Source organism: Lissotriton vulgaris, chromosome 3_1 (genome assembly GCF_964263255.1).
Source record: "Lissotriton vulgaris chromosome 3_1, aLisVul1.2, whole genome shotgun sequence".
NCBI classification, from domain to species: Eukaryota; Metazoa; Chordata; class Amphibia; order Caudata; family Salamandridae; genus Lissotriton; species Lissotriton vulgaris.
The window spans coordinates 907,677,931-907,691,525 of NC_141689.1; positions in this window are offsets into that span (position 1 = coordinate 907,677,931).

Here is a 13,595-nt window from a genome sequence, read left to right on the forward strand (position 1 = left end):
CCCTTCTTGCTCCCGAACCCTGAAGGTCCCGCTCTCTGGGACTTTCCACCGTTCTCCTTTCAAGCCTCCCTGGACCTGCTTTCTAAATTAAAATCAGGCTGCCCGTTAGACCCTTGCCCCGCTAAACTCCTCGCTCAGGTGGCTCCTGTGCTTAACCCTCTAGTTAATCCGCTGCTGAACCTCTCCCTCAGTACAGGGGTGGTCCCTCAGCCGTGGAAACAGGCCCTGATTTTGCCTCTCCTAAAAAAAGCCAACTTAGACCCGAAGGTCCATGCAAATTACAGACCTATTTCCCTCCTTCCAGCACTGGCAAAAGTTGTGAAGAAGCATGTTCAATCACACTCTCGCTAACTTTCTCGAGACGCATGATATTCTCCAGCAGTCGCAGTCCGGGTTCCACTCCAATTTGAGCACTGAAACCGCTCTGCTGGAAGTCACTGAGGCCATCAAGGAAACACTGGACCGGGGAGGGAAAGCCATGTTGGTAATGCTGGATCTCTCGGCGGCCTTCGACACCGTCCCCCATGACCGTCTCCTGGCTAGACTCTGGGAGATAGGTCTAAGGGGGCCGGTGTTCAGCTGGTTCAAGTCCTTTCTAGCCAATCGACAACAAACGATCTGGGCTCCTCTTTTCTCTGCTACAATGCCGCCACTGGAGGTGGGAGTCCCTCAGGGCTCTATTTTGAGCCCAACTCTCTTTAACATCTATATGACCCCTTTGGCGGCACTGGCAGAGGCTCACGGGGCTCAGATCGTGTCGTACACTGACGACACCCAACTCCTGTTCACGTGCGATAGAGACTCCGACTTTGATGGTGTGAACATTTGAAGCGGTTTTTAACTGGTTTGGTCAGAACAGCCTTAAGTGCAACTCCATCAAGTCGGAAGTGCTCTTTTTTGGATGCCCCTCGGACCCCAGGTGGAAAGACTGGTGGCTTGCAGCCATGTTTCCCCCTGTAAGCGACTCTGTGGTCGCTAAAAACTGGGAATACAGATTGACAACAGCCTCTCGCTCAAAACCCAGGTCCTGGGCCTGGCTGGCAAATGTTTTGCCATCCTAAAGATGATTAGGAAATTTCTGCCCCTACTGTCTATGGACCATAGAAGAGTAACGGTTCAGGCCCTGATAGGTTCGCGCCTCGATTATTCTAATGTTTTGTATCTGGGCCTTCCCGAGTTCCTCCTGGCTCGCCTACAAGTCGTCCAGAACTCTGCGGCTCGTGCCATTTTCGGCCTTAATAGGAGAGCCAGCGCCAGTGATCTGCTCAAAACTCTTCACTGGCTCTCTATCAGAAAGCGTATTGTGTTCAAAACGCTAGCAATGGCTTTCAAAGCATTGCACGGCGTAGGCGCCAGGTATCTCCGGAAACGGATGATGTTTTATCTTCCTTCCAGATCACTCAGATCTTCCACTCAGGCCCTGGCCATTGTTCCTGCGATTCGGCACGCTCGGTGTGGTGAACGCTCTTTTAAACGCCTCGCACCGCAGTTATGGGACGCTCTACCTCTATCACTTAGAACTAATGGCAATTTGCTGGCTTCTAGGAAAAATCTTAAAACTCTGCTTTTTGATCAGTAGGTGCCTCTCTCGCCCTCCATTCCCTTGCCTGTGAGGATCTTACGCGCCGGGACACTCCTCGGAGTAGCTGAGCGCTATAGAAATCCCCCTTTAACATAACATAACATAACATAACATAACATGAAACTACACTTAAAAATACAGATTTAGATTATAAAGACAAGCAAATTTTATCGAAAATGGAATTTTGGAAAGGATAAGGAGCCCATAAGAAGTTCGTTAAGCTAGAATACTGCCACCAGCAAGGGCAGAAGACGGTTCTATGGGTTCCCTCAGAGGACATGGGATCAAGCTAAGTGGCAAAGTAAAGTGAAGGTCCATAGGACAGCAAGGGTAAAGAATAAGCAACTACTCTGCACAAGATGAGCAGGGGCTAGGCTTATTAGTTCAGCAAGCCCACATTGTTTGAAAGAAGATGCTCAATGCACCTGCTCGCCATTCGAGTATTGCCAAACAATATGTCTATGTGAAGGCTTCCAAGGAAACAAAGGGACAAGCAGCCAAGAGCCGAAGAAGAGCTAAAAGGCAACTCCTCCTTCCAAAAGTGTAGTTAATATATTTTAACAGGCCCAGAGATGAGTTCGGAAGTCAACTCATTATGGTACCTCATTCCAAGTGATGATCACCCGTTCACGAGGGGCAACATTAGCAAGTACAGTAGATTGTTCAAGAATGCATGGGAACCGATTACCTGTCCATGGCACACAGGTCAATCCACAATGGTCCATTGATCCATCAAATTTCTCATGGGAAAATAGTGAAAGTTGTGGTCCCATATGACTTTTTTGTCATAAGAATCTCCGTGAGAACAGAACAAAAGAAGTCCATGACAGAAACTGCATTGTCACTGTATCCATGAGTCCGAGAAGAAGATTCAAGCCTTTGTATTTACAATTAAAGCTTTTAAACCTAAATTTGAAGTCCATAGCTATATGTGTACTTTCAGAAGTAAACAATATAATCAATGAATACATTTGTAAAATAGTCACACATTATAAATGTTTCATGTAAATGTTCACTGTTAACTATGACGTAACGCCACATTCAAAGTCTATAAGTAAGTGGCAACTGTAGGTTAACATATAGATAAGAAATTTGTTTTCAGGAATTTGTTACTAGGGTTATAAAGAACGTGTGTGGGAAGCTTTACATTTCTATCTTTTAATTTGAAAGATTTGCACCATTATTTCAAACAGTTAATGGTGCATTACAACGAGAGTGAAAGAATAGGCTTCGGCCTTTACACGTTAGTATTTTGTCATAGGTTTTCACACAATAATCAAAAGGAAGCCTTATTATGCATTAATTTGTTATTAATTCTTTGCTTTCATGAATGCAGAAAATACATTTTGATAAGTTATTCGTGTTAATACATTCTAATTTTGGATGAATATGAAATGCTAGAATGTTGGGAGCTCTCTTGTTTACTCTATTTCTAAAACAAAGCCCACTTTTACGGTGCATGAGCCACAAGGTTCTTTGTTTTTAAAAGTCATGCAAAGTGCACATGTCTTGAATAGATATTCATTGTCACATCCAGGATATGTTTAATGAAAGGAGAGATCAGCTTTTACGCTGCTTCAATCCCCCCTCTGATGGAGAATCAAGCCATCACATTAATGTATCACTTCATATGCCACAGTTCACACTTTTGTAGTTTTTAGTAGTTTGTGTCTAGATTCTTCCAAAGATTTAATTTCTTCATCACATTTGCTCTGTCTTCAAATTGTACTTCAGTCCTTGATCCTTTCACTTCTCGTTTCCTTTGTGTACACCTAAAAAATGTGATAGTCACTAGTAACAGCAATATTCATAGAGAAATTGCCACTACTACTGTGAATCCACCAGCTGTGTTTATAACTAATCTATCGACTACAGTTGAAGGTTTTCTAATTGCATTAGAATTTAGTACTACTTCTACAGAGGTATTAAGGCATCAAAAATACCCCCCACTATTTCACTTGCACTCGTACTTCTTTTCATTCTCCCAGACAATTCCCTTGTGGAATCTTCAAGTTCCATAACATCTACTAGGTAATTTATAAAAATAATTTTCCCCACAGATGTAATAAATTCCAGGAAACTCAGGATCTACACCTTCTAAAAAGCATCCCCAGTTTTTATAAACCACAAAGGTATGTTCACACTCACCTTTGCCTAAATAAATATTTTTATTAAAATATTATGCATTATATATACATAGTTTCCCTTTATGTTGCCAGTCTAAGGCCAAAGCAGCTAGATTACCTTCTGTTCTATACTCCTTCTCTCCCAGCATCCAAGATGGTTCTGTCGAATGCTTTGTAATTTTATTAGAAGCCTTTTGATATCTCTCTTCCATTAATTCTATACATTTCTTCTCTACATCTCAAATACTACAGTTTAAATTATTTCTGTGTGCATAAGCCATATCTAATGATTGAATGGATTGAAGAAATAACCCATTGTCTCAGCTGAAGTAGCCTCAGTGTGTGGATTTAAACCCTTATTTACAGCAACCTCTGAAAATATCAAGTCATAATTTAAATAATAATTCTAGTTGATCAGTACGATAAAATAAACTTGTTAAACTACTTGAAATACCATATGTTAAAGGAATATGATGATAGTAGGTTACACCTTCAGGAACCGGTGCAAAACAATTTCTAGTATTCATAGTATGTATCTATTCATATCACAATCTGGTATATACATTAAATTAATTATCAATGTTTGCTAAATCTAAGTGTAATGTATCATCATTTAAACCAGTGTAACCTATACTAGTTGATGAAGAAACTCTAAAGGAATTGCTAAACTTGTCATTATATATAGGCATGTAATGTGGTAAATTCAAAAACTAAGTGAAACCACTAAAATGAATGAAATAACAGCAAGTATACTAGTGAATACGCATTTGCGTCTAACAGAGATTGCAATGCCAAGCTCCATGATTTCTCGATAAGTCAGACTCTTTTATCAAGAATAATTAGCAGCAATTGGCTTGTAGTAGTTGAACAACTTTTGGCACAAATGGCAAATTTCAGTTCAAGTGTCTCTAGTTTTGAAGCAAAATAGCACACACCAGCTTAGTTGATGAATACTTTCAGGATAAATGTGGACAGTCTATTCAGTGGGACAGCAAGATTAAAATGCAGCTCTAGGACACAGTTCGATTCTAGGAGGTTTAGGTGGACCTGAATTGTTATAGCAAAAGGTATGGAATGCTAATTCCCAGCCACTGGCTGCCAAGTAAGTCCATTCAAAAGAGGAATGCCTATAACTTGGTACTTTGGCTCTTTTTGATCTCCTTATAGCTGGACTGAGATATCACTGTCACTTTGTTCAGAGTGGTTCGAGTCCTCAGGAATTGTTTGCAGTACGAGTCCTTCAGTCAGACAGCGTCTTAGTATACTGTTTCTTCTGGGCCAATGGGCTCCAAGCACAACTCGCTTTCTTAATGCACTAGGCCCTTTGCTAGGGTCTTTATCTCTCGCAGTCAACTCTACTAGCTATGGCCCTTCTGTACCAACATGGTAGACTCTCTCGGATCCCCTCCTGCCAAACGAGTGCTGTCTTATCTACTTGCTAGTCCCCAGCAGCTTGACTAGCCTGATCATTCTGTCTCACTGTAACCACTGGTACATCAGGAACAGGTGCTGTTATATCATCAAGGGGACATGGGACTCTGTGAGTGTGGGCGGCGTGTACCAAGTTCAGAAGACGTCCACACTTCATAATGGTTGTTGTAAACAGGATTACCTGATAAGGCAATCACCAACGGGGTTCCAGGCACGACTTTTGTATGTGCTTCTTCACCATTACCAAGTCACCAGGACTGAGGGCATAGCACTGTTCCTGCTGTCTTGCAGCTGTATCATCTCCAACCTGGTGAGACACAGAATGTACCACAGCAGCCAAACCATTCGCGTAGTCCAGTGTGAGATAATCGGTTGTGTTCACAAGGACATTAGCAGGCACAGCTGGCTGTCCCATCGCCCATGATGATTTCATGAGTTGATAATCCTGTTCTCCTATCTCGGGTACTTCACTAATAAACACCACTGGCAACGCATCAGGCCTTCTCAAAGATGTAAAAGCACAAATCTTTGCCAATGTCCTCTATCTGACTCAAGAGAAGTTGGGAAGCCAAACCTTGGAATCAACTCTCTTAACCACATGGCTGCTAGGCGTTTTCCCGTCCCGCGCTAAAAAAACAAAAATCCCATAAATCATGACGAGCTGGCCTTGTCATCCGCGCACGGCAGGTAAGCGCCATGACGAGCCCAGCTCGTCATTAGCTTCGAAGGGGTTAACAACAGTTAAGCTACTGTGAGGCTGTCATGTCTTCTTGTCAGGTACGCTTCCACCCATCCTAAAAAGATTCAAATATACCAAAATGTACTTCAACCCATTACAAACAGGCAACTCAATGAAGTCCTTTTGCATTTGGTTGAAGGGACCTCCTGATCTTCCCAAATGACTCATTGTAACAGGTGTTTTCTTTACAACATTTTGTTGTTGACGCACTACAAATCTATGGCAGTGACTCAGCTATTAATCTGAATCTGAGATTAAACTAAGTATGCTTGAATGTTCATAAAATGGCATCAAGCTGGACCATGATAATGTCATACAGAGGTGGTAACAAACTATTGGGTAACACAGATATTCCATCAGTTGAATCCCAAACATCATCCTTATGCCTTTTGGTACAACCATCTCTAATCCAATTCTATTGTTCTGATTCTGGCGCCCCTTCCTGCAATTTTTTCACCTCTTTCCCAGTGTAACTAGCTGTTAATAATAGGTTGCAATTTGTGACATCTGACGTTTTATTAACCAAGTCTCAATTAAATGTATCTGCGTTCAACACACAATATTTGGCAATCTAGTCAGCGTAGTGAGTACCACCTGTCACATAGTGCCTTGCCTATGGCCTATGCACTTTACTACAGCAATTTGAATAGGCAATTGCCTGTGAGAAAAGGTTCTCCACACTTACACCATTGTATATAGGCGAACCGGAGGAAGTCATCAACTCACACTGTGACCCAATTGCCCAAAGACATCTACAACGCCAATTCTGTACTGACTTTCTGTAAACATTCACTCTTTGTTTGTCTGAGACCTTGCAGACCCTTGTCAAGGCAATCAGCTCAGCTACTTGAGCTTATTACACACTTTGCAACCACGATGCTTCCACAACTCCAGCAACTGTACAAACCGCATACGCAGCTCAAAGACTTCCTTCATGATCTCGCAAACATAAGCCATCTACATGATCTGACTCAGGCAATGGTTCGTCCTGTATATCTAGTCGGGTCTTAGTGCATAACTCAGTCACATCCAAACAATCATGTTCAACTTCATGAGTTTCAACTTTATTTCCAGGAAAGGCAACAGAGTAGCAGGATTGAATACAGTATACCTTTTAAGGGTGACATTCTCTGAGCCCAAAAGAATTTGCTCGTAGTTTGTCAATCTGCTGTTGGTGAGGTACTGTGTTCGAGTATGTGTAAGCAACACCTCAACTGAATGGGGCACAAACACAGTCAATGGGTGTCCCATGGCAATGCTTTCACACTATTCAAGACACACACAAGTAGAAGCAACTACTTTCAGACAACCAGGCAATGCCGCTGCAACAGGATCAAGTGTTTCTGAAAATTATGCCACTGCTCTGTGGGCACTGCCATGCATTTGAGACAATACTGACAGTGCACAGTCTTCTCTTTCTATGCAAAATAACACAAAAGACTTGCTTTAATAAGCCTTTCCCAGAGCCGGAGCACTGCAGAGGCTTTCTCAACCCTCTGTGAAGGCACTCATACAATTGTCATCTCATTGCGGAGTATCAGACACGTCTTTATGGGCCAACCATTGGAGGTTTTGCTGTCAAGGAAATGTTAGGGATCCATTATCGACAACACCCTACCATTCCTAAAAATATTCGGGATTCTTTCTGAGTGATTGGTGGGCTCATATTCAGAATTGCTGAGATTCTTTTTTGCCACACTTTCCTTGCTCCTTTCTGAATGTGATGTCCCAAATACAGAAAGTCTTGTTTGCAGAATTGCAACTTAGTCGGGGATACTTTGTCCATTCTCAGTTAAGTGGTTCAATTGTGCAATAGTATCAGTTGCACAAGTCTCTTTTGTATTGGACGCCACCAACAGGTCATCAATATACTGCACTTATGAATGGTGTGGTATCACCAGAGACTCTAAGTTATTTTTTAAGTATCTTATAGAATATCGAAGGACTTACTGTCTACCCTTGTGAGTATCGGCACCATGCCAAGACACGACTCCCGAAACGGAAAGCAAAAAGAAACTGACTATCCTCATGCAAAGGTATTTAAAAGAAGCTTGACACAAATGGATAACAGAGAACCGTTCGGCCTCACATGGAATCTGAAATAAAATCATAGCTGGATTCAGTGCCATAAGACAACAAAGAAAAACAATGGAATTCACCAGTCACAAATCTAGGACAGTGCAATATTTACCATTGGGCTTCTGAAAACCCATGACAGGTGAATTACATGGACTTCAAAGATTTCTTTCAGTATGCCTTGCTCAATCATTGAGTCAATCACAGGAGAAATCCCAGCAATAGTATCCGGTTTCAAATTTTATTGTGGGTTTCCTGTAAACTCAGCATTTGGTTTCAAGGTAATTCAGATTGGTTCTAGACCTTTGATAAGTCTGATGTCTTTTTCTGTGAAGTCCCAAACCTTTAATAAAAAAGAGTCTTGTAATTCAATGGGTAAGTCGTTTTTGGTTAGGAACGGTTACATTTCAACATTGGATCTATGTTAGGCAAGCCTAAAGACGTCTTCATCCTTTGTGTGAAGCTCAATTCCATTTTGTGTACAATATGTAGAACAATTTAGCTCACATAGCAAATTATTCCAAGCAAATTCACTGGACTTGAGTCGCACAACACAAATCCGTGTTGACCTTCGAAAGACCCTATTTTGACTGGAATTTCTTCTGAATCAAGGGTGATACGTGTTTATTTGTAACTCCTGTAACTTGGATTCTTTCTCCTGAGAGGGATAAGTTGGGAACCTCTGCTGTACTTACAGTTGAGCGAGTAGCACCAGTATCAACACGAAATGAGACAGGAGTCCCATTTAACTCTCCATCCACATAGAAACCATTCTTGTCTACCTCTAAGGCTGCAAGAAGCAAAAAGTCCACCTCCCCCCCCCTCAGGCACCGTCATACTGACTGGTCTGAGCTGAAGTCATCTGTCTGAGTCATTGAATGCAGTTGGGACTTCCTTGATTTACAAAAAGATTCGTGTTTACATTTTGAGCCTGACTCATATTGTATCTTTGAACAGGGGCATTTTGTTGTGACATTGGAGCTTTTTGAATATTCAGATTTTAAGCTCTTGGTCTTCGTGTCTTTTGAGTGTGAACCATGTTATTCACTTGAAACTGTACATTTCCTCCATTCTGAACCAGATTTCCATTACCCATGATAACATTTGCAGGATTTCATCAACATTCTCATTTCCAATGCCCAAAGTTGCCAAGCACTTCACAAGGATTCATCTTTTTCAACATAGACATTTCAACACCTAATCTCAATTTAACTGAAAACCCTGACCTCTACCCTGCGACTGAAAATTCTGCTGCTGAAATCCATTAACACCTTGCATCATTGGAGTCTGATTATATTTCCCATGCCAGTAAACCATGTTTTCAAAGCCTGTTTGAATCTGAACTTTCTGTACAGCTTTCATTTGTGCAACCATCAGTTTCCCCTTCAATCTCTTGTATTTTACTTCAATCTCATCACCATAATATTTTGAGATCATAGGATTTCATCAAGTGGTATGTTCGGCCAATAAAGTAAATGCTGTTGAATCATTGAAGAAATCTGAGGTCTCAAACCATGTACAAATCAGTAAACAAGGTGACCCATTTCTTTTTATGCCATATTTTCCATTCCAATGTACTGCCTGAAAACCTGAATCCATCTTTCATAAGAAGCATGAACCATTTCTTTGAGATCATGTGTCGTTCTGTAAATCTTTAGCCAATCGATTTCTTTAGGAGAAATCTTTGTTTTCAGGAAATTAATTAATCACTTGGAGACACTGATTCCTCAAGTGTGGGTCCCGCCCTCATGCATTGTTTCGGAAACATTTCCTTCTGTCCATGTAGGTATAATGCACTTATCGAGCTATAAAATGTTTGCCCCCAACTGCCCTTTCACCCTCCCTCCCCCCTAACATCTAAGGTGGTATCACCCTTTGTACACTATCTCATGAGGTTGTAGGATGTGACATGGGAAATCAAGCATCATCTTATTGCCTGACTGGGTGGTGTGTTTGGTTTAGCAACTTTGACCTGGCTAAGGGACCTAATTGCGGAGCCCTACCTGGGCTAGAATTGAAACAGGTGCATAGCTCTCAACGTAGGGGGACACAATGCCAAGGGGAGTCCCTTTCGCTACTAATGGACCCTACTTATATTCAACATTTTTATATTCTTCTCTGAAAATCTCTGCTAGCCTCTCCAAGGAGAGTAATTTCCATTGTCTGGAATGCCATTGTGCTAACACCGGGGCAGCTTTCTTCTTCCAATCCTCGGCAATCGTCGTTTTTTGGCGCTGCCAACACGCCCACATAATCACCTTATCTGCTTTGGTGTTCCAACCTTCGGTCCCTAAGGCCCAGGAGAACTGCCTCTATAGTGTCTTTCATGTGTGCCAGGATTTCTTCCCAAAAGGGCTTAATGGTGGGACAGTCCGACCATATGTGGTGAAAGTCTCCGAGCAGGCCGTAGCCCCTACAGCACAATTCAAAATTCCCTGGAAATATTTTCCGGAGTTTGGAGGGTATAGATACCAATCGAAGAGCGTTTTGTATTGGACCTCTCTTAAATCTAATGAGTGATTATTCTTCATGATATCGGGCCATAGATGTTTCTAGTCCCCTTCCGATATCTCCCTCCCCATCTTGTTCTCCCAAAAGGTGTTGTAGCGTGGTCTAGGAGCTTGTAGAGTGGAGAGCAACAGGCCATACAAGAAGGAGATTACTCCCTTCATAAAGCCCGCCTTTCCTACAAACATCTCTACTGGTGTTAGGTTGTGTGTGGCTGCCTCTCTGACTTGTGGGTGAATAGCCTAGTGTTTTAATTGGAGGTAGTGGAAGTGTTCGCTAGGTGCCAGATGAAAATCTCTCAGACAGTTTTCGAATGTAGGTATATCGTAATTGTGAAAAATAGTTGATAGCATGAGGCAATCTCCCTCCCTCCCAGCATCAAAAGGACCTTCTCTCAATGCTGTGGGAAATTCTGGTTCAAAGTGAATCAGAGTATATGGGGAGGGAAATGTCGTCCATCCCTGACTTTTAGTGATGTCGTCCCACACCTTAAGAGTGGTCCTTGTGAGAGTGCTCAAATAGACATTCAGGTGTTTCGAAAGTACATCCCAAATTGTTCTCCCCGCTATTGCCCTATTCATGTGTAGCCACTGTTTATCTGACTCTTTCATGGACACTCCACTATTTCCCTTAGCTGCGCCTCTTTCTAGTAAAGGCCGCAGTCAGGGATGGCCACCCCCCCTCGCTTTTTGACCATCTGAGAGTGTGGAATGGGAGCCGTGCCCTTCCGTTTTGCCAATTGTAACGTAAAATAAAAGAGCATAATCTGGGGAGCTAGTCCCTTTCCAGTTTAATTGGGAGGGCCTGAAACAAGTAAAGGAACTTGTCTAAGACTGTCATTTTTAGCACGTGAATATGCCCGAGTCAAGAAATGTATAATGGTTTCCACTGCTTAGGGTCGTGCTGGAGCAGAAGTGGGGGTACTTTGCCCGAAACAGCCCATCTAAGCTAATGTGAACTGGATCTCCAGATATCTGAGAGAGTGTTTGGCCCACCAAAATGGGGTCCCCCCTTGTAGGAGTGTGGACTCTTTATCTGACAGTGTGAGGTTCAGGATACATGATTTGTTTAGATTTATGCAAAAACCCGCTACATTTTCGACCTCCTCAGCTCTTCCTGCAGGGGTTGAACCAAGGAGTGAGGGGCGGTAAGCGTCATCAGGAGATCATCTGCAAACAAGGATAACTTATGTTCCTTTCCCCCAAATCTAACTCCCTGAATCTCCGGGTTGGCTCTGATTTGCCCTGCTAGCGGTTCTATGCTTAAGGCAAATAGCAGTGGGGATAGCTGGCAGACATGTCTCTCCCCCTGCTTAACTTCAATGGCTAGGAGCTGGTCCTGTTAACCTGTACTCATGAGCAAGGCTGCGCATAGTTTGCTTTGATCATGTAAAGAAAGGGGATCCCAAATCCAAAACTTTCCAGTGTGCGAAACATAAAAGAACTATTTACCCTGTTGAATGCCTTTTCTGCATCCAGCCCTATGAAGATCGCCGGTATGTTGTGCTTGGAGACTTTCTCTATCAGGTGGAGTGTCCTGCATATATTGTCATGTGTTTGCCTCCCTTTTATGAAACCTAATTGGTCAGGATGGATTAGATCAGGCATTAAGTTTTCTAATCTGGCTGCCAGGATTTCTGAGTATAACTTAGCATCCAGATTTAACAAAGCGATTAGCCTGTATGCGGCGCAATGCTGGGGATTTTCCACTGGTTTAGGGATCACCGTAATCATCGCTTCAGCCATTGTGGCTGTCACTTTTGGTCCTTCTGCTATGGCATTAAAAATGAGCGTTAGCTGGGGGATAACTTCCGCTGCGTAGGTTTTGTAGAAGAGTACTGTCAGATCGTTGGGTCTCGGGGATTTATTAGGCTTCAACGCTGCTATTGCCTACCCCAGCTCCTCCTCGGTGATCGCAGCGTTTAATTGTTCGTTCCAAGCTAGGGAGATCTGGGGCAGCGAAAGTGTGTCTAAACATTTTTTGGGGGCTGTCGGGTCCAAGGGCGCTGCTTGATAGAGGTCTTTGTAGTAGGCTCTAAATATATTAGCTTTGCCTGTGTCAGAATGTTCTAAGATCCCAACTTCATTGCTAATCCCTCCTATGTACTCTTTCACCCTCTTTTCCCCTGAGTTGTCTGACTAGGTGTGATACCACCCTATTTCCTTGTGCATACGATATGTGGCGTAGCCTCAAAAGGGTGTATTCTGCTCTGCTGGTGTACATTGCATTAATTTTCCCTTTCAACATAGTTAATTTGCACTGCAGGGTCGGATAAGGGTTTGTTTGTGTTCCCTTTCTATGACTTCCAGTTCTGCTTCTAATGCTACATGTTCCTTTACCCTTTGTTTATTTAGGGTGGCATTTAATTCAATGCATTTGCCTGTCAGGGCTGCTTTGAATGCATCCCAGTTCTTTAGAGGTTCAGCTGAAAATATTTCTTAATTTCCGCCCTCAGTTCATCTCTGAGCACTCTATCCTAGTCAAAGAGACAGGGAACAACCATCTCAATGGACCTAGCATCGGGCTGCCCCACTTCAGGCATATGTAAATGAGGCTGTGATCTGACACTGTAATTGGTTGGATCTTTGCGGGTTGTAGGGTCCCCAGGGGCTTGGGCTGGGAAAATATATAGTCTAATCATTAGTACGTTAAGTGCACGTGAGAGAAGAAGGTATAGTCTCTGGTGGGTGGGAAAATGGATCTCACGTGTCATGAAGGCCTAGAGGCTGAAAATTCTGTTTCACCCCCTTGGGGAAGTTTCCCGTATTTGATCTATGGGGGTGTGTGCTATCGACTAGAGCGTGCCATGCTAAATTGAAGTCTCCCATAAGAATTATTGGGCCCTCTGCGAATCCTCCCATCATATATAGTAGGGATGTCATAAATGCTGGTTGGCCTGTGTTGGGTGAATAGGCAGAGATGAGTGTGCATAGTCTTCCCTTTAAGAATTTTGTAGAAGTGTGGAAAAGTAGAACCACCCCTTTTTGTTTTGACTCAGTGGAAGATCTATAGATTAGAGGGTAGCTTCTGTGCCCAAGTCTGTGCTCTTCTGATCACTTTAAGTGTGTTTCTTAGAGTACCACTGTATCAAATTGGTGATCTGCCAAATATTTTCAGATTTTTGGGCGCTTTT